General features: G+C 41.6%; 1 long non-coding RNA gene across 7 annotated transcripts in view; it reads right to left on the bottom strand.

Moving 5' to 3' along the window:
* LOC140895011 (uncharacterized) overlaps positions 1-25,038 on the bottom strand; it is a 111,580-nt gene that overhangs the window by 80,736 nt on the left and 5,806 nt on the right. For all 7 annotated transcript variants that reach the window (XR_012154033.1, XR_012154028.1, XR_012154029.1 and 4 more), the window contains exon 2: positions 16,829-16,886. This is a non-coding gene — a long non-coding RNA (uncharacterized lncRNA). The remainder of the gene's footprint in view (positions 1-16,828; positions 16,887-25,038) is intronic.

Raw genomic sequence — 25,038 nt, 5'->3', positions numbered from 1 at the left:
GAGTCCCTACACACCACTCCACCTTCTCCCTGATGCCAGGGGTTCTGTGTCCCCCGCAACCTCATTCTCTCCTGCCACATGCCAGGAACCTGATGCCCAAAACATTCCATAAGAATGGCTGCACTGGACAGACCAATGGTCCATATAGTCTTATGGGACTGGCCACTGTCAGACACAGATGTTTCTGGCAGTTGGAGGCTTAGGGATACCCAGAGCATGTGGTTGCATCCCTGACCATCTTGGCTAATAGCCATAGATGGACCTCTTCTCCATGAATTCATCTAATTCTTTTTTGAACCCACTTATACTTTTGGCCTTCACAACATCCCACGGGAAAAAAGTTCCACAGTTGACTGTGTGTTGTGTAAAGAAATACTTCCTATTGTTTGTTTTAAACCTGCTGCCTGTTAATTTCAACAGGTAACCCCTGGTTCTTGTGTTACATGAAGGGGTAAATAACATCTCCCTATTCACTTTCTCCATGATTATATAGACCTCGATCATATCCCCTCCTAGTCCTCTCTTTTCTAAGGTGGACAGGCCCAGTCTTTTTAATCTCTCCTCATATGGAAGCTGTTCCATAGCCCTAATCATTTTTGTTGCCTTTCTCTGTACTTTTTCCAATTCTTTTTTTTTTTTTAGATGAAATCCCTAACATTTTTGAATTGATCAGATGCAGCATTCAAAAGCCATCATGTTGCATACAGATAAATAGAAACGTCATCAAGTAAGGCCTTTGGTAGCTTGGCCAACTATCCAAAAAATAATGTTTGTAAATGTACCTTAAACTATGTAAACAAGGAGCATAAATATGGAAATAGAAATAAAATTACCCATAAAACAGAGAACTGAGGGAGCAAATTCTGCTTTCAGGTATCTCCCTGTGTAACGGGGGCACTCACCTTTTGAGCACCTCTTTGCAGCTGAGTGCAGTACTGCAGTCCTTTTCCTGCTCCTGGAGCCCCCTGCGGTTCTCAGCTAATCTTGGTGGGGTCTTCAATGATTTAACCCTCAGCCCAGGTCACAAAGTCCAAATGAACCCCTTCTGGGATAATACAAGCCCAACAAAACTATCTGCCCTCACCAGGGTCTTCAGCCCCAGCTTTGGGCCCTTTAAATTCAGCCTTTTGCTCAGGCATTCAAGTGAGTCTGGTCCCCTTTTCAGGGTTTACATCACTTCACCAGTGGCTAGCGGGTAAAGTCAGCCCGCCCACCCACTCCTCTGGGTTCCAAACCAGGGATCCTATAAACAGAAGCCACATAGTGCTCACTTCAATTTGTTGCTGCTTCGCACCTGGGCCTTTTCTCACGTGGCCCCTTTATCTTCACCCCTTACCTCAGGGTTAAAGCTCTCAGGTCCAGTCTGTCCCAGCTTACGCAGATGCAGCAGAACCAAACTCAAGCTTCTCTGGCCAAAGAGTAGCATTGCACCACACCGCACCCTACCCCATCCCATGGTCCCAGCCAGGAACTGACCTGCTAAAGCCCTGCAGTTCCTTTTATCTGGGCCCTGGGAGCCCTCTCCAGGCAGGCCTGGAGGACCCACCTTTGCTGCTCCTTTTCTGGGGCAGGGTGTAGTAAGACTGTAGGGCCTCCTGCAGGGAGCAGCAAAGTCCAGGTACACCCCATCACACCATGAAAATACAGAATAAGTCAACAGAGTTACTAAAAGAGCTTTAAGAAAAGGAGTACTTGTGGCACCTTAGAGACTAACCAATTTATTTGAGCATGAGCTTTCGTGAGCTACAGCTCACTTCATCGGATGCATACCGTGGAAACTGCAGCAGCCTTTATATATACACAGAGAATATGAAACAATACCTCCTCCCACCCCACTGTCCTGCTGGTAATAGCTTATCTAAAGTGATCATCAGGTGGGCCATTTCCAGCACAAATCCAGGTTTTCTGAAACCTTCGTTATAACCTTAAACTTTTCTAATATCACTTTTGGTGCCCATGAATTACACAGAATTACACAGTGCACTATCCTAGTACACAAGAATAACTGCCATGTTCCTAAAGCTTATAACATATAAAGTTATATTCCATAATTACACTAAATAATAGGTTTCAGAGTAGCAGCCGTGTCATAAATATAAAGGGAAGGGTAAACCCCTTTGAAATCCCTCCTGGCCAGGGGAAAGCTCCTCTCACCTGTAAAGGGTTAAGAAGCTAAAGGTAACCTCGCTGGCACCTGACCAAAATGACCAATGAGGAGACAAGATACTTTCAAAAGCTGGGAGGAGGGAGAGAACAAAGGGTCTGTGTCTGTCTGTAGTCGTCTTGGCCGGGGATAGACCAGGAATGGAGTCTTAGAACTTTTAGTAAGTAATCTAGCTAGGTATGTGTTAGATTATGATTTCTTTAAATGGCTGAGAAAAGAATTGTGCTGAATAGAATAACTATTTCTGTCTGTGTATCTTTTTTGTAACTTAAGGTTTTGCCTAGAGGGGTTCTCTATGTTTTTGAATCTAATTACCCTGTAAGATATCTACCATCCTGATTTTACAGGGGGGATTTCTTTATTTCTATTTACTTCTATTTTTTATTAAAAGTCTTCTTGTAAAACACTGAATGCTTTTTCATTGTTCTCAGATCCAAGGGTTTGGGTCTGTGGTCACCTATGCAAATTGGTGAGGCTTTTTATCCAACATTTCCCAGGAAAGGGGGGGTGCAAGTGTTGGGAGGATTGTTCATTGTTCTTAAGATCCAAGGGTCTGGGTCTGTAGTCACCTAGGCAAATTGGTGAGGCTTTTTACCAAACCTTGTCCAGGAAGTGGGGTGCAAGGTTTTGGGAAGTATTTTGGGGGGAAGGACGCGTCCAAACAGCTCTTCCCCAGTAACCAGTATTAGTTTGGTGGTGGTAGCGGCCAGTCCAAGGATAACGGATGTAATATTTTGTACCTTGGGGAAGTTTTGACCTAAGCTGGTGAAGATAAGCTTAGGAGGTTTTTCATGCAGGTCCCCACATCTGTACCCTAGAGTTCAGAGTGGGGGAGGAACCTTGACAAGCCGTGTTAGTCTGTATTCGCAAAAAGAAAAGGAGTACTTGTGGCACCTTAGAGACTAACAAATTTATTTGAGCATAAACTTTCGTGAGCTACAGCACTTCAGCTGTAGCTCACGAAAGCTTATGCTCAAATAAATTTGTTAGTCTAAGGTGCCACAAGTACTCCTTTTCTTTTTACTAAATAATACTTTCACATAAGAGTATTAATTTTAATGAAAACCAGTGATGTAACAGTATTTTGCTTTATTCAGACTTCACAGACCACTGGAATAAAAGGATTAAGTATTACAAATCCTGGTGGTACTCAACATTAACAAGCAACTTATAATAATTTATTCCACATGTCTGATACCAATGAAAAACGCTGGAGAACACAAAGCTAGTTGAGGTCTCCAGGAAGTGAACTGCTCACTCTGTTCTAATATTAGAAGCAGACTACAGCAATGCAGCAAGAATCATTCCTTCCATACCCCCAAACGTTTTGAGCCTTTGTCCACACAAGTACAAAACAAATGTGAGTCACTGTCAGTGATTGGGTTAAAATGTCTGTCACAAGAATAGTGAATGACCTAAGAATGCCGAGAACTGAAACAGCAGTTTTTAAAAATAAATTGTTTCTACTTTCATAGTCTAATTTAAAATATTAAAAATATTTTCCTGCCTTGATTAAGTTGTTCATTTCTTCTTCTCTATATATACACACAACATATGTTCCCCATGTCTTTTGTTTGTTTGTTTTTTAAGCTAGGTAGACATTCAGGTTAGACAGAAACAAGCAGGGTTCAGACAACCGAGACCATGTCCAGACCATAATGCTCTCAGACATATTAGAACAAAGTGTGGAGTGGAAAACCCCTCTTGCAATAAATTCTATAGATTTCCAGAAGGCCTTTGACAGCATACATAGAGAGTGTTTGGAAAATTATGGCATACTACAGAATGCCAGCAAAAATAATAGAATAATCAAGGATTTATAGCAGTATTACCCAAAGTGTGGTATGCGTACCCCTGGTGGTACGTGAAAGGGTTTCAAAGGGTACGCGGCAGAATTTTTTATTTTACTTTATCATAGTTTTTTTTTTTAGCAGCAGAAAATAATTCACTAAAATTTAATATATAAGAATGGTGTGCACTTGTACAGTAGAAATACACACAGGTTTACATTGTAAACTAATATGATGACGTGTTCAGTAACATCTAATAGCACAGCAGAGCTGACGCAAACCACATGTGCGTGTTACCACCACTCGGGCAATACACTTGCCTTTGTGGCATGCGCAGAAGTCATACTGACAAATAAAAGTGAATAAACTACTTGTAGTAATCTAAAGATCATAGCAAGTACATACAAAATTTATACAAAATTTCTCTTTGTTAAACCCATTTACAATGGATCGCTGGCTAAAAACGGGAAGTTTGAAATGTACAAAAGAAAATTATGAAGGAAATGCGAATGTTAGTGATAATTATGCGAAAAAATGCAGTGATATGGCTACATCAGACAATTGTGACAATAAAATTAGTGAACCGTGTGAACCATCTGTAACTTTATTGAACGTATCAGCTGCAAAAAAAAGAAAAAAGCCTGCAACTATGTTGAAGAATATCTTAAACTTGGATTTTCGTGGACTGGCGATGAGGTGGAGCCTGTTCCACTATGTGTGATTTGTTACAAGACTCTCACAAATGAAAGTATGAAACCATCCAGCCTAAAATGCCATCTCAATAGCAAACAAAGAATATGAGGGAAAACCTGTAGCCTTCTTCAAAAATAGGTCAAAGATCTCCAGAAGTCCCAGAAAACAATTTGTAATGTGATGGGAGGTGAAAATATGAAAGCTTTGGAAGCTTCATATAGTGTGGTGTACTTAATTGCACAGTCTGGAGCTGCTGAAGTGATTGGTGACACATTAGTAAAACCTGCAGCCAAAGTAATGGTGCAAGTGATGATTGGAGACAAGGCTAGCAAAGCTATAGATTGTGCTATTTTTAAAGTTATTGATGACTTTATCAAAAACAGTAACTTGGATTGAAGTCATTGTGTTGGAATAAGCACGGATGGCACCAGAGCCATGATTGGTTCGAAGAAAGGAGTTGTTGCACGTATTCAAGCTGTTGCGCCAGAAGCAAAATTGACTCATTGTTGCATTCACAGGGAAGCACTCGCCACCCAGAACATGCAGGCAGATCTACAGCAAGTGCTACATGAAGCTGTGAAAATAATCAATTTTGTGAAAGGCCGCCCTCTGAATGCCTGGCTGTTTTCTCAGCTCTGTGATTAGATGGGCAGCGATTACATACAACTCCTATTTCTTACTGAAGTGCGTTGGCTTTCACGTGGAAAAGTGAAATCGCTGAATCGCCTGTTTGAGCTGCGAGAAGAACTGAAAGTTTTTTTAGATGAAACCTTTAACCTGCGAGACCGTATAGACAACCGGAAATGGCTATGCAAACTAGCATATATTGTATATATCTTTGCACATTTAAACAACCTCAATCTATCCTTGCAAGGGAAACTCATATCCATATTCCATGTTCAAGACAGAGTGAGCGCCATGGTGGCAAAATTGAAACTGTGGCATAAACGTCTTAGTCGTCGTGAACTGGATTCCTTTCCGTCTCTTCATGACTTAGTAATAAACTTGACTAACGAACTTGATAGTGATGTGTTGCAAACCATGAAGCAGCATTTGGAAAGCTTGCAGAAAGATCTTGGTAAGTATTTCTCTGAAACGGACGGCACCTTTGAATGAATAAGGAACCCTTTTATCATCAATGTTCAAACATTGCCAAATAACCTCTCTGCTTCAGAAGAACAGCAGCTCTTGGAGCTGGCTTCAGATAGCTTTCTGAAAACAAAATTTGAGCAAAATACACTGACGTCATTTTGGTTGGGGGTTAGCTCCGAATATCCAGCTCTATCGGACAAAGCTGTCAAGTATCTTCTGCCTTTTCCCACCTCGTATTTGTGCAAGATTGGATTCTCTGCACTGCTTGGCATCAAAACAAAATAACCAAATAGTCTTATTGACGTGGAGCCCCATCTTCGTCTTAAGATCACAAACATCGAGCCAGATGTCCCTATGATAGTGTCTGGTCAAAAGCAGTTCCATCCCTCACACTGAATAGTTTGGTTTGTACTGAAAATTTTTCAATACCGAAATAGTAAGTATAAAACTAGTGCTTTCTTCACTAACCTAACCAAACCAGCGTATTTTAAATTTCAGAATGATACGAATTCACCATATATATACATACATATATACACACACACACCACACACACACGCTGTTCTGCCAGACTGTTGATTCGCTTCAATTATTTTAATTATTTCTAGTACTATTTCTATATATAAAAACTTATTCCTATTAAAATTTTTGTTTCAACTGTATGTAATATAATTTTGTATTTATTTCTAATAAACGTTTAATCCAGAATGAAATGAATTAGGAGTGTGTTATAAAAATGTGGCTACCACCCCCACCCCCGAATTATCTTCACTGGAGAAGGGGTACGCCGGTAAGACAAATGTCTCAAAAGGGGTACACAACTGTTGTAAGTTTGGGAAACATTAATCTATAGGTTAATGCTGAATGTTCAGTCAAAGATTGTGACAACATCAGCCAATTGTTTGCAGTGACAACTGGAGTAAGGCAAGAGCGTGTTCTGTCCCCACTATTGTTTGCATTCATTACTGACTATGTCATGAAGAAAGTAACTGCAGAAGCAACCAAGGAATTTTACGGACAAATGATAAAGCACAATTGGATTACCTTGTTTTTGCTGATGACATTGTCCAATTTAGTTCAACACATTGCTTAATGGAAGAAAAGACACAGCTTTTGGCAGATACAGCAAAACAAATTGATTCGTTCATCAACAAGGGGAAGAGAAAATATATCACTATCACTGTCCCTAAAGGAACCATTAGAATGGATGAAGAAACACTAGAAGAAATAAGTCATTTTACTGACCTAGGGAGTGAGATGTGCAATGATGGTGACGCCATGATAGATGTCAAAAAATGATCATCAAAAGCAGCAAACAACTTACATAAACTTGAAAAGATTTGGCAAAGTAGCATGATTGGCACGGACAAAAATATGAATTTTTAACACTGGCATCACGTCTGCCCTTTGTGGAACCGAATCATAGAATATCAGGGTTGGAAGGGACCTTAGGAGGTCATCCAGTCCAACCCCCTGCTCAAAGCAGGACCGATCCCCAACTAAATCATCCCAAGCAGGGCTTTGTCAAGCCTGACCTTAAAAACTTCTAGGGAAGAAGATTCCACCACCTCCCTAGGTAACGCATTCCAGTGTTTCACCACCCTCCTAGTGAAAAAGTTTTTCCTAATATGCAACCTAAATCTCCCCCACTACAACTTGAGACCATTACTCCTTGTTCTGTCATCTGGTACCACTGAGAACAGTCTAGAGCCATCCTCTTTGGAACCCCCTTTCAGGTAGTTGAAAGCAGCTATCAAATCCCCCCTCATTCTTCTCTTCTGAAGACTAAACATCCCCAGTTCCCTCAGTCTCTCCTCATAAGTCATGTGTTCCAGTCTCCTAATCATTTTTGTTGCTCTCCGCTGGACTCTTTCAAATTTTTCCACATCCTTCTTGTAGTGTGGGGCCCAAAACTGGACACAGTACTCCAGATGAGGCCTCACCAATGTCGAATAGAGGGGAACGATCACGTCCCTCGATCTGCTGGCAATGCCCCTACTTATACATCCCAAAATGCCATTGACCTTCTTGGCAACAACGGCATATCCAACTTCTCGTCCACTGTCACCCCTAGGTCCTTTTCTGCAGAACTGCTGCCGAGCCATTTGGTCCCTAGTCTGTAGCGGTGCATTGGATTCTTCTGTCCTAAGTGCAGGACTCTAAACTTGTCCTTGTTGAACCTCATCAGATTTCTTTTGGCCCAATCCTCCAATTTGTCTAGGTCCCTCTATATCCTATCCCTACCCTCCAGCGTATCAACCACTCCTCCCAGTTTAGTGTCATCTGCAAACTTGCTGAGGGTGCAATCCACACCATCCTCCAGATCATTAATGAAGATATTGAACAAAACCGGCCCCAGGACCGACCCCTGGGGCACTCCACTTGATACCGGCTGCCAACCAGACATGGAGCCATTGATCACTACCCGTTGAGCCCGACAATCTAGCCAGCTTTCTATCCACCTTATAGTCCATTCATCCAGCCCATACTACTTTAACTTGCTGGCAAGAATACTGTTGGAGACCATTTCAAAAGCTTTGCTAAAGTCAAGGAACAACACGTCCACTGCTTTCCCTTCATCCACAGAACCAGTTATCTCATCATAGAAGGCAATTAGATTAGTCAGGCATGACTTGCCCTTGGTGAATCCATGCTGACTGTTCCTGATCACTTTCCTCTCCTCTAAGTGCTTCAGAATTGATTCCTTGAGGACCTGCTCCATGATTTTTCCAGGGACTGAGGTGAGGCTGACTGGCCTGTAATTCCCAGGATCCTCCTTCTTCCCTTTTTTAAAGATGGGCACTACATTAGCCTTTTTCCAGTTATCTGGGACCTCCCCCGATCGTTATGAGTTTTGAAAGACAATGGCCAATGGCTCTGCAATCACATCCGCCAACTTCTTCAGCACTCTCGGATGCAACGCATCCGGCCCCATGGACTTGTGCTCGTCCAGCTTTTCTAAATAGTCCCGAACCACTTCTTTCTCCACAGAGGGCTGGTCACCTCCTCCCCATGCTGTGCTGCCCAGTGCAGTAGTCTGGGAGCTGACCTTGTTCGTGAAGACAGAGGCAAAAAAAGCATTGAGTACATTAGCTTTTTCCACATCCTCTGTCACGAGGTTTCCTCCCTCATGCAGTAAGGGGCCCACACTTTCCTTGATTTTCTTCTTGTTGCTAACATACCTGAAGAAACCCTTCTTGTTACTCTTAACATCTCTTGCTAGCTGCAACTCCAGGTGTGATTTGGCCTTCCTGGTTTCATTCCTGCAAGCCCGAGCAATATTTTTATACTCATCCCTGGTCATTTGTCCAATCTTCCACTTCTTGTAAGCTTCTTTTTTGTATTTAAGAGCAGCAAGGATTTCACTGTTAAGCCAAGCTGGTCGCCTGCCATATTTACTATTCTTTCTACACATCGGGATGGTTTGTCCCTGTAACCTCAATAAGGATTCTTTAAAATACAGCCAGCTCTCCTGGACGCCTTTCCCCCTCATGTGATTCTCCCAGGGGACCGTGCCCATCAGTTCCCTGAGGGAATCAAAGTCTGCTTTTCTGAAGTCCAGGGTCTGTATTCTGCTGCTCTCCTTTCTTCCTTGTGTTAGGATCCCGAACTCGACCATTTCATGGTCACTGCCTCCCAGGTTCCCATCCACTTTTGCTTCCCCTACTAATTCTTCCTGGTTTGTGAGCAGTAGGTCAAGAAGAGCTCTGCCCCTAGTTGGTTCCTCCAGCACTTGCACCAGGAAATTGTCCCCTACATTTTCCAAAAACTTCCTGGATTGCCTGTGCACCGCTGTATTGCTCTCCCAGCAGATATCAGGGTGATTGAAGTCTCCCATGAGAACCAGGGCCTGCGATCTAGTAACTTCTGCGAGTTGCCAGAAGAAAGCCTCGTCCACCTCATCCCCCTGGTCTGGTGGTCTATAGCAGACTCCCACCACGACATCACCCTTGTTGCTCACACTTCTAAACTTAATCCAGAGACTCTCAGGTTTTTCTGCAGTTTCATACTTGAGCTCTGAGCAGTCATACTGCTCCCTTACATACAGTGCAACTCCCCCACCTTTTCTGCCCTTCCTGAACAGCTTATATCCATCGATGACAGTACTCCAGTCATGTGAGTTATCCCACCAAGTCTCTGTTATTCCAATCACATCATAATTCCTTGACTGTGCCAGGACTTCCAGTTCTCCCTGCTTGTTTCCCAGGCTTCGTGCATTTGTATATAGGCACTTAAGGTAACCTGCTGATCGCCCCTCTTTCTCAGTATGAGGCAGGAGCCCTCCCCTCTCACGCGCTCCTGCTCGTGCCTCCTCCCGGTATCCCACTTCCCCACTTACCTCAGGGCTTTGGTCTCCTTCCCCCGGTGAACCTAGTTTAAAGCCCTCCTCACTGGGTTAGCCAGCCTGCTTGCGAAGATGCTCTTCCCTCTCTTCATTAGGTGGAGCCCGTCTCTGCCTAGCACTCCTTCTTGGAACACCATCCCATGGTCAAAGAATCCAAAGCCTTCTCTCCGACACACCTGCATAGCCATTCGTTGACTTCCACGATTCAACGGTCTCTACCCAGGCCTTTTCCTTCCATGGGGAGGATGGACGAGAACACCACTTGCACCTCAAACTCCTTTATCCTTCTTCCCAGAGCCACGCAGTCCGCAGTGATCCGCCCAAGGTCATTCTTGGCAGTATCATTGGTGCCCACGTGGAGAAGCAGGAAGGGGTAGCGATTTGAGGAGTTGATGAGTCTCGGCAGTCTCTCCATCACATCGCGAATCTTAGCTCCTGGCAAGCAGCAGACTTCTCGGTTTTCCCAGTCGGGGCGGCAGATAGATGACTCAGTCCCCCTGAGGAGAGAGTCCCCGACCACCACCACCCGCCTCCTTCTCTTGGGAGTGGTGGTTGTGGAACCCCCATCCTTGAACAGTACATCTCATACCTTCCAATCAGCGGAGTCTCCTTCTGTTCCCTTCCCTCAGACGTATCATCTGGTCCACTCTCTGCATTAGTACCTGTGGAGAGAACATGAAAATGGTTACTTACCTGTATCTGTGCTGCTGGTACATGGATGTTCCCCATTTTTCTTCTGGAGGTCACATGATGCCAAATTTCTTCACCATCCTTCTGTCCCCAATGTGCAGCCTGCTCTGAATCTTCAGAACCTTGTGCCCATAGAAGCCTATCCTGACATCCGTCCAGGAAATCTTCAGTTTCTCTTATGCAACGCAGGGTCGAATCATGGAAATCTTCAATAGAAATTGATACGAAGATCAACTCATTTCAAAGTAAATGCCTGTCAGAGATCTTCAGAGTCCATTGGAAAAATTTCTTGCAACATCAGAAATTCTAAGTAGATCAAACCAATCTAAAGCATCAAATATGGTAGGATGACGATTATGGACATACTTAGGATATGCTTTAAAGACGCCTCCAATATGACTTCCATTACAAGTGATAATATGGACAGCACCTGGAAACAGAAAAAGAGGGCAACCAGAGAAGCATGATGTAGAATAATAGAGAAAGAAGCCAAATCCATCGACAAGACAGTCAGAAGCCAGAACAGATCAGCACAAGACCAATATAAATGGCCCAATCTGGTGAATGCTGGGTGTGGGAGGATAGCGAAATAAAAGATAAAAAATCTTGCAAACAATTATTTTCTTTTTAAATACTGATGCTTTAATTAAACAATGCAAAGCCTGGGTCTGACCTGCCCCTCTTCCTCAGGCAAGCAGCCTTTACTCAGCCTGTATAGGCCTTTTGAAAACAGTCTACAGCCCTGCTGAATTACACCCTGCCTTGAGAGTATAAATAAATTGTAATACTATGGTATAAATTTTACCAGGTGATTTTTTCCTGCATGTGTAAACATACCTGGGAGGTGGGGGAGGGACTGTTTGGTAACTTTCATGTTCGCTTAGTTGGTTGTGCAACAAAATACAGCCAAGGGTCTTTTAAAGCTCAGAAAGAAGAAGGGAAAAAAGCAACAGAGACCAGGCTGACATCTACTTTTAGAAATATATGACTCCATACTTATTCTTTCCTTGGTAATATTTTAAAAGAGAAGCGTGTGCCCCCCACCCCCGTGCTTGAAGTTGCCTCGTTCTCGTCACTTGTTCTCTACCTTCCTGTCTATACCCCTTCCCTCAAGGCTGCAGGTCCACCTAATAATGACAGGATTAAAAGATGGTTGTTGGATTTCTATCTAATGCCATGTCCCTCGTGACCGTATGCCCAATATGACTCACTAACATGGAGGTCTGTCTTGTTGAACTGTTTCATCATTGAACCTTATATCAACCACTAGAGGGCAGCAGTCAGTTTTTTAGCCATGTATACACAATACCAGGCTCCAACAGGTGTCCCTGCACAAAACTCGATACTAGCTTGAAAAATGGATTACTAATTCATGTCGAATATTTGCTGCTAGGGTAATTTCTCAGAAATTATACTGTTGGGGTGGAGCAGGGCACAGACCTGGCCAACATAAAGGAAAATACAAGTTATGTATCTGTTCAAGCACTAAGCACGGTGCCATTATGGAACAGTCTTCAAACCAAAAAGCAAATGCTGAAAATATAAATGAACACCAAACCATGCCACAGTGTAACAAAACATAAAAGATCCAAAGGTCCAAGTTAAAGTGGAGTTTTCCTGTTATAAATATGAATTTTTTTTTTACAAATATGAAACATTACAAAAATGTGAAGATGACAAACGCAGAAAAAGCTTAGCTAGTCATGGAGATTTTTGGTTGTTAATAGTAATGCGCACTATCATAAGCCTTTTTACAAAAATGTCTGCAAGAGCCCAGTTTTCAAACAGGGCATCTAAGTAGGACTCTGTCCTGCATCTGGATCAGCAGATAAGTACACAAATGGTTGTTTCATGCATACCTAAGTGTCATTTTGTGCAGGAACATCCCCACTAAGGTGCTAGCATTTAGACATCCCCTCTTTTCTGTGTTGTCTTCTACTATCAGGATGCCACTTCCTCAGCATGCTACCAGCAAAAAGGGTTCAGTCAGTTAATAACTTTTGCAATGGTAGACGAGAGGAGGTGTAAATGAAAAATCATGTAGAGTCTCTAAAGCGGGCTTGTGATCTGCAGATTTGAGGGCAAATTGGAAGAGAATTGTAATGAGAGGTCAGATAGAGATTTTATATGAAAAGACATGGCACATTTTAGACATTTTTAATTAACAGAGTAGAGAAGTTCAGTGTTATTGATCTCCACTTGTAGGGATAATTTGGGACTATCGATCAAAAATTATTTTCCAGTAAGAGTTCCTTTTCATTCCAATGTGTTTGCCCTCATTTACACTGATCACTGGGTTTTCTGGGGTGCAAAGACCAGATTACAAGTCATTTATTTAATTTCTTTTCAGTTCTTAGAAGCCAGAAAGAATGACATCCCTTGCTTACTGCCAGTACATACAGGTAAGGAGCCAATTGTAACCTGGCTGACCTACCTTAGTATAATCCATTCAGTCTCGTAAAACAGAGATTTTGCTGCAATACATACATCTGATTTGGGAAGTCCTGTGTTTGTACTCTGCGTGTATTGATCATTTGGACATAAAATGAAGATTGCCTTAATGATCAGGTAAATGCAAATGGCATACAAATGAATCCTTATAATAGTTTTTACATTATATTTACATTACATTATAAAAATAAAGTCTATGCTTTTTTTCAACATTAGTGGACAGATTCTCAGTCAGTGCCAATCGTCACAGTTGCACTGACTTCAGTGGAGCTCTGATGATTTACACCAAGTGAGGAGATGCCCCCAGATATTTTCAATATTATTTATGTCATACATATGGGCTCCTATAAATATTAACTTCCTTCCCCCACATTCAGAAACTTTATCTGAAAATTGCTTTTCTCCAGCTTTGCACATCATTTCCAGTTATAAGTTTGTGCCTTTGGTGTTAATTTGTAAGCACTAATTTGTGATGTTTCATTTTATGATTTAGAATGACAACACTATGATCATTTTAGCAACTGGTAGATCATATGGAACTAATATTCCCTCTGAACTCTAAAGCACACTAAAGGAGTTACACATGCACAAACACAATGTTGTGCCATGGGAATGATGATCTTGAACAAGTTTCAGGAAAAAAGTGTGGGCTATTCTAAACACAGTTTTAAAAATAGCTTCTGCACAGATTGATTGATTCCTGCATTAGTGAAATTTTGCTCTCTTCTTCCTATTTAAAAGAATAACCTTTGCACCATAAAACAGGGAGGAGAGGCGGAATGATGAGAATGGCAATGAGTGATGAATATGGGAATTTTGGAGGATGAGACAGTTCCATTGTGTCTTTGTGATGTTTATCTTTCCAAATTGTGAACTTTCAACATACTTGAGTCCAGGGGTTTTGGATAGGTCGGGTGTGTCCCTTCCCGACTTTATGACTGGGTGGGAGACTCCCCTTACAGGGGACTTCCTGCTAAAGAGGAAATTCATAGCCAAAATGGGTTTGCAAAGACAGATGTAGCTGTTGCTCTTCTATCAGGAGACAACAAAACTGACTTTTAGTAATTATTTGAAGAAGGATTCAAAAACAGAATCGACTAATTGCCTGTTTGTGAACATGACAGTTTTCAAATGTCCATCTGTTCAAATACTACATACACACTAGACAGATATAGCTGTGGGTGCTCAGCACGTTTGAAAAATCAGACCAGTTATTTATCTACCCAACATTATGCACGCAGGGTAAAATCCTGGTCCCACTGACAGTCCCCTGTAATATTTTGTCAATGGCAAAACTCTGATTGACTTCAATGGGGGCCAGAAGTTTCTCCCCTAATCTTGAAAATTGTGGGCTTGCTGCTTGCCCATAAAGGAAAATCATAAAGAAGAGGTTCAAGGTCAATGTTTAAATCCAAACTGCCCACACTATCATGATTTTACTTTGTATTAGAAGGAGAATAGCTGTGCTCCCTGAATTAACTCCTGTCTTTTCTTTCCTACTCTCCACCACTTTGAGTGCTTATCTCACTAATGCACCTTAATGTGGCACTACAATGAATACAAAAACATGGATCATAGAATTCCTATTTTGCTTTCTTCAAGCACAAAAGCCACATGACGGTACCTTGTTCCCTAGTTAAACTGTGCAAAGGTCCATCTATAACATAAAGAGACAATGTCAAAATTAAAAATATAAAAAACAGATCTACCAAGAAGGTGTTCATTTTACAACTACAATTATTTAAAAAAATAATCTTTTCAGTAGCTAAAAATAGTGCTTCAGAAAGGACACTCATATTACTGCCCGATCCAGTATAAATAAATCAGTGGATGCGCATCATCTGCTTTCATAACATGTGTGTACCCTGGGTTTGTTTACATTGGATCACACAGTAAATTGGGTGTTTGGATTTTCTCAGTCTAAGCTATAGCCCAAAATAATAATTAAAAAAAAAAAATAAAAAACCTGACTTGCTGTGCAGCTTGAGGTAAACAAACCTGCAGATTCATGATGTGATCAGAGATGGAGGGTAAACAGAGGTTTCTTTAAATTGGGCTGCTCAGTGTCTGGAGTTTAATGTTTCTGAGTGAATTAAGTGCTGATGAAAGATGTTGGCAATATAGCATTAGGGCCCAAGTTCTCCTTTAACATATGCAGCAAGGCAGTGGTCGTGTACACTTCTCCCACACCAGCACCTTTGCGTCTTAGTTAATGCTCGCCTCTCTACTGAGACTGCTAGTAAGAGTGCTAATTTTGATGATGTTTGTTGCGATGGAGAAAATCTGTCCTATGGGAGCTGGACAGTGCCCATTTTACAAAGGGCCAAAGAACAACATCAGATATTCATGTCTTTTGTCATTGGACTTGGCCCAAATCTGAACCAGTGACCAAGATGTGAAAACTCTGTAAAAAATATCACAGGGGACTGAACGACACATGGGATTGATATTTGGAGCATGTAGTCCGTTGTCAATCCCATAAATCAGGCAGTTTTCAGCACTATCAGATGATATGGCTGACTAGTGCAACTTGCCTTCCCATTCATCGCCCTTAGATCTGCTCTGGCCTGACAGTCTAGAATTGAAAATACAGGGGACCAATAGATAATGGCCCCATTGTCAATCCCATAAATCATTCAGTCACCTGAGGGGTTTTTATTCCATAATAAAGCAGGATAAAAAAAAAAAACATAGGGGGGATAAGTGGGGCTGCAAGTGGTAGAAACAGATCATACAGCTAGTGGGTGAACTGTATCTACATAGCCAGACAATAAGGGAAAAAGCAATAAGCAGTATTCCAGAAACGTTTCACAAAAATTACTGGCACTAAACACAGTCTACTATAATTAACCACAGTTTATAAGATGCCAACCAGTCTTTCAGTGACGTGCATTGCACCACCGAAGGACCTGTTACCTGTAAATCACTCCAGGGCAAACTAGGCAATTTAGATAGACTTGTAAAAAAAAAAAACACTAGTTAATTAATTCTCAAAACCAGTAATTAATTCCCCGCCCAGGACTCTTAAAGGAGTAATCACCGAAACCAGCAGCTGATAAATTTTAACCGTAGAAAAACTGATGGGATGGATTAGAGACTTTTACAATTTTTCCTCAGTATTGGGAATATGTGGTTTTCATGTTTCAAGTGAAGGTTAAAAGAAGGGTTTAATACAATTGACAGACTCTGTTTTTCAATTTCCTGAACTCACAGCCCTGATACTTTCTCACAAAATCCTTTGTTGATACGGCAAACGATCAAAATATGAAAAGACTCAAGACTTGTCATTACTATAGTGATCGGCACAAGTGTAATATCAATAAATAAATAGCTAAATAGAACAAATAAAGAGAGATATACATATATATCAAAAGTTCATAAATTAGTTCTGTCCTGTTGTTTTATGATGAAAATCAGCATGTTCTCTATAAACAAGTAAATTCTTTGATGATATGGATTGTCTTTTTGTTTTGTGTGTCTACACTATCTATTCCACAACAGAGCTCTAATCCCAAATTGAGGTGTCTAGGTGCTATTGCAATATAAATAAATAAATAAATATTTTTTCAAGCAATACACCTATTCAGGAACATACAGACTTACATACTGTCAGAACTTCCAAGCAGTCAGGAAACTTTGGACTCGAGGAAATCGCTATTTCCTGTTTGGGAGAGAAATAGAGACACACTGGATTAATAAATTATTCTGGTCCCACTTTATTTACACTATATGCAGTGTCTGCCACATAATAGACCTAATATGTGCTGTTTTTTCTATTTAACATCTCTAATCAAAGCTATTTCATAAACAGCTTTTCAAAGCTTCTCAGGAACATGCCAGCCACAGTGGCATTCCTTGCTACGTCAACCTCCATCAGAGCAGTTTGGACAGATGCGGGATTGCACAGTTGCAGATTCTTTCCCAGCTCAGTGCAGGTCTAAATGACAGTGCTAAAAATACTGGCAGCCACAGGAGCTTTGTCTACGCTAGAGCTCTCACTGTTTACTACCACTGGTGGAGCTACATTAATGTTAACAATGGTGGGCAATTTTTGCAAACAACAATCACCACCAAGCAAACTAACACAGCCCCATTGAAGACAACGATGTGTTGAATATCTTTGTTGCTTGCTAGCGGAGTCAACTTGTTTTTTCCTTGGATATTACCCAACAAAAAATGCAAACCACTGGAGATAGTTGCTTCCTCTTTTGCGTAGAACTTTTACACAACTGTTCTATTCTTTTTGTCACATTATTGAGGATGGAAGTATTATTGATATAGTTTAACCACAGTGCTCAGTTAAAATGTGTCTAACTAGGGTGATGTGTTATTTTGCTCACTGAGAATGGTCTGTAGACATCCGTTATAAATTCCTTCCAATGACTAAAGCATGATGACACATTTGGCATGAATTACACTTCAGTACTAAAACACTAGTTTGCAGTACCGGCCATCACGAGTAAATATTTTCCACTCATACCTCAACAAATCTCTAGGAATAATTAGTGTGACCAGCTATATAAATTGATTCCCAAGCTAAAGAATATTTTGGCAAATTTAATTTTATAAAGATCACCTGAAGGATAAGCTTTCACAATGGCTTCTCCCTCGCACCACAATGAGCATTTATTCTCTCCTCTCTCCCCTCCTCCTCTTTCTTCCTGGTGTCCCTGCCTCTCATCCTCTTCTTCAGTGCATGCAAAATGCTGCTGTGAATATCAGCTTCCTTGCATGACACTTAATACATGTCACTCCCTCTTTAAGCCCATCCACTGGTTTCCCCTTGTCTCTGGCAGCATGTTCAAACTCCCTGTCTTCACCTTCCAGGTTCTGTACACCATCACTTTCTACTCCCCAACCCTTGTTGCCTTTGTCTTTATACTGTCTAGGCTACAAGATGTGTGTAATAATGACAACATGGACTCTTGGTAGTGAATAAACCATGCTAGACTGGCATAATGTACAGTAGTAGCAGAAGTTATGAAAACAGTACAGATGTCCATTGGCATTTTGATTTAAAATGGCATCCTACAGGCATTTTATAAGCATGAAATGCAACATTTTTGCAAAAGTTTCTGAGATCTCAAATGGGGTCATCCTTTCTGGCTATTTTCATCTTGCTGATTGCAGAATCATCCTATTCTACCTCATGATTTTACAGAATGAGGTTCCTAATCACACCAATTAGCTTGCATGAAAAGTTTTATTACATCTAAAAGTACTTGTAACATATATTTTCAGGGGTCTTGATTTTGCATTTCTTTATTTCTCTCTGTGTATTTAGGATCACACACATGCTGTGTTGCAATCATTTTGGATTTTTTCCTTGGCACTTGAAGAACACAAGAGGTGTTGGTATTTCTTACCACCTAGGCCTTCCTTTGTTTAAGGTTCTTTTGAATAGTAATTAGGCTTTCACTATCCTTGGATAAAGTATTAGCTAGAAAGCGACTCATATTCAGTCACAGTCTTGAAATTACCATATTTTTAGTAAATCTCCTAATTCAACCAATATCAGATACACTTTCTTATGGACTGTGTCCAAGCATAGGTCCTGCACTGAATTTCACCTCTTGTTCATCTGCTTTCTCCTAAACAATGACAGTGGACACAGCACAGCGCGAGACTATACTTGTATCAGCGTCTTCTAAGTCAAATCTGTCTACTTTATTGACAACACTTACTACTGTCAGAGTCATTGGTGGTGGTGGAGGAGAAGCTGTATTCTGTTACACTTAAGCAACACCAATCGTTTTTATTTTGTTTTCATGCACTTTATTCCTAAATGAAACTTATAAGTCCAAAGTTCGCTGTGCAGTTATGCAACAGAAATCAAATACCCTATGTTGCTCCTTTCAGACTTTCAGTGTTCCTGTTCACAAGGGTGTATAGACACCCTCTTGTGGAAGCTGCCCATTTTACATGAGAACAGTATGCACACAAACCACATACCAGCACTTGTTTGTCTTAGGACTATGAAATGCTCATCCTGCAGAATGGTATCCTGACATCTAACAAACCAAACCCCATAACTCAGCCATTCTACAGTTAGAATCCGTCCTCCAGTTATGGGGCAGAGAGAAAACAGTTTCAGACTTCCACTGGAAAGAGCAAATCAGAGGACATGTGACCAATATATTTTAAAGGCTATTTTATCAAGAATGATATTTTTCCCAAAAACAGACATTCAAAGGAATAAATGCCAGAAAGTGGATTTTCTCATCCCTAGTCCAAAGAGATTATTTTTCCCTTCCTCAGTGCAGTAACTGCAGGAGTTTAGCTGGTTCCAGTGGGCTGTTATAAGGCTTTTATTCTTTTTATTACGGACAGGTAATTTAAATATCTTTCTTAATACACTCTTTGTGTCAGCCATAATTCATAGCTAAGAAAATAAGATCTCCAACTCATACATGTGTAACCCTTCTGCCGGGGTGGCTGGCTGCAACCAGGGCCAGGTCCAACATCTAGGGGTTCGTTTTCAACGATACAATACAGAACCAGGTCAAGACCCCACCCAGTAACCTGGGAAAATTACACACCACCCCTTGGCACCTTTGCCAGGCAATACTTCCCCACTTGCAGCAGAGTCTGAATGTAGAAGAAATTTTTAATGAAAGGAGGGAAGTCACCCGCCATTAATTAGGGGAAAGGCCAGAAGCAGGATTCATAAACATAAAACTGTGAGCCAGACACCCACCCCAGAGTGCATGGGGCAGAGTCTTCTGCCTCATGTTCGGGAGTTCTACAACCGAAAGTTCTTTTACTGTGCTGTTACCAGATGTGCCCATTACTTTGGGGTATGCTCATTTATTAGGGTTACTCTTCTGGGGGGGTGTTCTGTAATTCTATTAATGTACTGCTTATGTCACTTGTGTGTTCATATGGAGCTCTACTCCTTCCTTCTGCAAGTCCCCTCCCAATAGAGCTATATTGCAGGACCTAGGTTCCCCAGGATTGGGTTCCTCCAGCCCTAGAACCAGATGAACACACACACACACTCTAACAAAGCAAGTCTGAGCGGACCGTGTCAATCAGCACTCTCAAGCTGACCTCCTTATATGTCCCTGTACTCAATGGGCTGGGTCAAACAGCACTCTCAAGCTGACCCCCTTATATGCCCCTGGTCTCAATAGGCTGGGCCAAGCAGCACTTTCAGCTGCCACCCTTATGTGCTACAGGTTTAACACGTCTCTATCCCCACTTTCACGTCACAATTGTACTGGTAGTAACCCACTTGATGAGCAAACCCCACAGTATTTTTGGGCACTACAGGGATCTTTAGCTTAAGTGAAAGAAGCATTGCTGCAGAGTAAATGGGGGAAGCTAAAAACACAAAAGAGTAAAGTTCAGAGAGAGAGACAACCAGCTTAACCATAAAAGTTATAACTACACCAAGAGGGCTAAACAAACATACAAGATACATTATTAAAGATTAATACCTGAGGTAAAAAACACAGAGAGAGAGAGAGAGAGAGAGAGAGAGAGAGAGATCTCACCCACTCTATGGAGCTTGAACTGGTCAGGGTTCCCAAGTGATGGTGGCAGCTCAGGGTCCTAAGTGCTAGGGACAGGCAGAGCCCCCAGCACGATCAGTGAGGAGATGGAGTTCCAATAGAACTGATACAGAGTTTCAGTCAGTGCATCAGAACACTTACTTGAACATAGGTAGGGGTTTTTGTAGAGAAACAACAATGGTTCAAGGGAGAACACTAGATTTGTTTATGGGTAAACTGATGACTCAAGGGTTTTCTTTAGGCAAGACAATAGGAGCTGATCACTCTTGGCTCTGGGTGGTGTTTTCCTCCAGGGAGCTCACAATGCAACTAGGCTGCTTCAGTATTTTGGATATCAGCCAAGGATTCATTACTAGAATTGGTCTGATAACTGCTGAGCTGGATGTGTGCAGGCATAGGTTCATTAATATCTGGAGCAGAGATCCCCCATGATGCAGTGCTTCCCTGCTTTTCTGGTCCCAGAGTTCAGTGCGGTTCTCTGTTCTCCATTCTGTATGCAAATAGAGATGTCTCCCTGTCCCATCTTTCATGCAGATGAGGCTAGGGGAGTTGTCTCTGTTCTTCATTTTGTAAGCTAATGGAGAGGTCTTAATCTTGTTACCCTTGTCGGGGGGGGGGGGGAGGGGGTTAGGTGTGTTTCCCAATGCCCTTCACTGCTCTCTGCAAGCCTTTTCTCTGATCGGTTTTGGTTCAAGGAGAGACTGGTGGTGGTGCGGGGTGTCTTTCATGAGTCGGACAGGCTAGATACTGCGTCCTGGTTCCCCAAAAACACAGAGCTGACTGGTATCAGTGTCCCCCTCCGATTCCTCACCATACCCCACTCACAGTGGTTATCCTTGGTCAGCGAGGAACAGGGTTCAGAGGTGCATCTATGGAAGTTCATTTCCAACCCAGGGAAGAAGGCACTTTGCTTGTTCTGCCATCTGAGCACTTGTTTGGCCTGGCCACCCCGCCAGCCACCGCTTTGCTACTTTTGCCAGCCACTCCTGCCGGCCGCCCATCACTTACATTCTGCTGCCACCTACCTCTCTCCTGCGACTTCTGGAGGTCAGTCTTTTAGCTCTCAGCAGGCTGGGCAGAAACACTGCCCCACCACAACTGATTTCAGTTCTTATTGAGTACTTAAAATAACAAAAGGCTCCTAATGAAGTCTATTTAGCTCTATCTTTGAACAGTGAGGTGGGACAAGTTAAACCAGACTGGGGACCTCTTGGCTGGGACAACTGTCCCCAACTCCCCACCCCTCCTACTTTCGCAGGGGTCTAGCATTCGAGCCCCAGACTTAGCGAGTTCCTTTCAGCTGAGGGTGACCCCTTCAATCAGGGCAAGCTCAGCACAGTTCTGCTCCCCTTTAGTCAAACAATGAAGATAACATTTCATTACTCCTGCATTCAGTACTAAAGTGATTGTAACCCAACACCAACCAAAGCTGATCACTTGGAGCTACTACACAGCTCCTGCCTGCTAGATACCTATGCAGAGTAGTTGTGTGCATGTAAATACAGTTTGCTCCTGAAGTCTCTCCCGCTCCCCAACTAGCTGTCAGGGGAGAGTTCTTTCAGACCCTGCTTACACATGCTTTCAATGAGCACTGAAGAGCAATGACACTGTACAACCTCAATCACCTTCCCCCACGCTGATCCTCTTTCTTCTCTAGAGAAACTTATTTTAAAAAATAATTAATTAATTAAGGCCTGGATTTTTTTCCCCCAACAGTCAGAATACTCTACCAATTTTCACAATCCTAGAATAACTAGATGTTTTGCTAAAATGAAAAGCAATGAGCTAAAAATGTTAATCTTTAAATTGTCATCATTAGGTTTCAGAGTTATTGTCCAAATGAGATGAACTGGGGCAAGTCACACCAGCTAGAGTTGTTCTTTCAGGCGTTCTCTCTGATAACACTGCAGTGGTTTAACATTCTAATGGCTTTCTTCATAAGCCTAAGGGTAAAGAATTTTTCTTTAATTAAAGCTAAGATTCTGTAAAAACTGATAGTGTTCTACAGAAGAGCACTGCTTCTGCACAACACTTTGTATTCACACTGCATGGAGATCTCTGGTTTCTTCTTTCCAAGTATACTGTACTATGACCATTTGGGGCTTTTGTATAGAGATCATTTATCGCTATATTTATCTCCAGACTGTTCCTGGATTCCCTACATTATACTGAAATACCATCTTCCTTTCACAAGTCAAACAGAAACTATCAACTGAGAAGAGTTTGTTTACTAATCAATAGGGACAGGGAAATATTGAAATGTTCAGAGTCTCAAGTTAGAACTGTTGCCAGAATTTTCAGACATATAAAATACTTTCTGTAGCCTGTTATGTCTGATATAGATAGACTGCCAGAGAAAGGTCATCCAAATCTAAATCATCAATAGTACAATGGTGACAGAAGATGTGAAAAACAATTACAGTACTGTCATAAATATAAAGGGAAGGATAAACCCCTTTGAAATCCCTCCTGGCCAGGGGAAAGCTCCTCTCACCTGTAAAGGGTTAAGAAGCTAAAGGTAACCTCGCTGGCACCTGACCAAAATGACCAATGAGGAGACAAGATACTTTCAAAAGCTGGGAGGAGGGAGAGAAACAAAGCGTCTGTGTCTGTCTGTATGCTGCTTTTGCTGGGGATAGACCAGGAATGGAGTCTTAGAACTTTAGTAAGTAATCTAGCTAGGTATGTGTTAGATTATGATTTCTTTAAATGGCTGAGAAAAGAACTGTGCTGAATAGAATGACTATTCCTGTCTGTGTGTCTTTTTTGTAACTTAAGGTTTTCCCAAGGGGATTCTCTATGTTTTGAATCTAATTACCCTGTAAGGTATCTACCATCCTGATTTTACAGAGGGGATTTCTTTACTTCTATTAAAAGTCTTCTTTTAAGAAAACTGAATGCTTTTTCATTGTTCTCAGATCCAAGGGTTGGGTCTGTGGTCACCTATGCAAATTGGTGAGGATTTTTACCAAACCTTTCCCAGGAAATGGGGTGCAAGGGTTGGGAGGATTTGGGGGGGGGAAAGACGTGTCTAAACTAAGTTTCCCAGTAAACCCAGTTAGATTATGGTGGTGGCAGTGGAGATCCAGGGACAAAGGATAAAATTAATTTGTACCTTGGGGAAGTTTTAACCTAAGCTGCTGAAAGTAAGCTTAGGAGGTTTTCATGCAGGTCCCCACATCTGTACCCTAGAGTTCAGAGTGGGGGAGGAACCTTGACAAGTACACATGCTCTTTTCCCCTTAGGACAAAGAGTCTGATGCTATTCCTTTTTCTTATACTAAAAAGATGTAACTGATTCATGTTCTATAGCATAAATACACAGCTTGGTTTCTGTTCCTTTATAATAGTTTTTAAATTGTTCCATTTATGTAGAATAGGTAAAGTAGTTAAAGTATTTGGTTTCAGAACATTTCCTTAGCCCGAAAGCAGGATCACCACAAGTAAACCTCTGATACAGGCCCTCTTCAATACATAGATTCTACATGAGTGAACTTTGTAAAGATTTGAGGATGCACTAACATGCACCTCTACTGTTATTTAAAACCACCATTACTCTGCTTCAAAACAGTCAGGTGTATATTCCCCGAAGGGAACAAATGAATTTTGTCTTTGGAGTGAAGTTTATAAGTCCTGTCATTGGAGGCACATGATAGCTGAAAATGGGCAGGCATCATTGCCATGCTGAGACTCAGGCTCAGAGCCAATTTCCAATAGCAAGTAAAGATGTGATTCTGAAAAGGACAAGCAAAGGTAACCCTAAGTGCTTCTGTTGTTAAGCACTGAAATGGGAAGAAACTCAGTAGTTTTGGTTCACACAGGGCCATGCAAAAATATCATTCTTCGGTTTCAAGAGATGCAGTTCAGATTCCGAGAATTTCACTTTTGAACAAACCCAAAAAGTTAAAGCAAGAATAGTTGAAATTATAGTTTAGTGCTTGCTTTCTGCAAACATTCAAATGATTGCTTTTTACTTGCACAACTGCTAGCGAAAAGCATATTTCAAACTCTCATGCACAAGTGTTTATGGTAACCAAAGTGAATGTCTAACTCCCGAGCATGAGTATTTATGGAAATCAAAGGTTAAACATATCAGTAAACAATACAGACAATGACCTGACTTCCACTCTTCATAAATAGGGCCACACCCCATACTCACACATGGTTATGTTGTGTCAGATTGTGCACTATGACAGAAATGTATAGTTCATCAAATGCAACACACTTGGTAAATTTTAAATGGGGTGGAACACTACCTAAAAAAATCCTTTGATAGAGACCTGGCAAAGAGTCATTTCAA

This window comes from Lepidochelys kempii, chromosome 10 (assembly GCF_965140265.1).
Source record: "Lepidochelys kempii isolate rLepKem1 chromosome 10, rLepKem1.hap2, whole genome shotgun sequence".
Classification (NCBI taxonomy): Eukaryota; Metazoa; Chordata; order Testudines; family Cheloniidae; genus Lepidochelys; species Lepidochelys kempii.
This window is presented reverse-complemented; position numbering and strand designations above follow the sequence as displayed.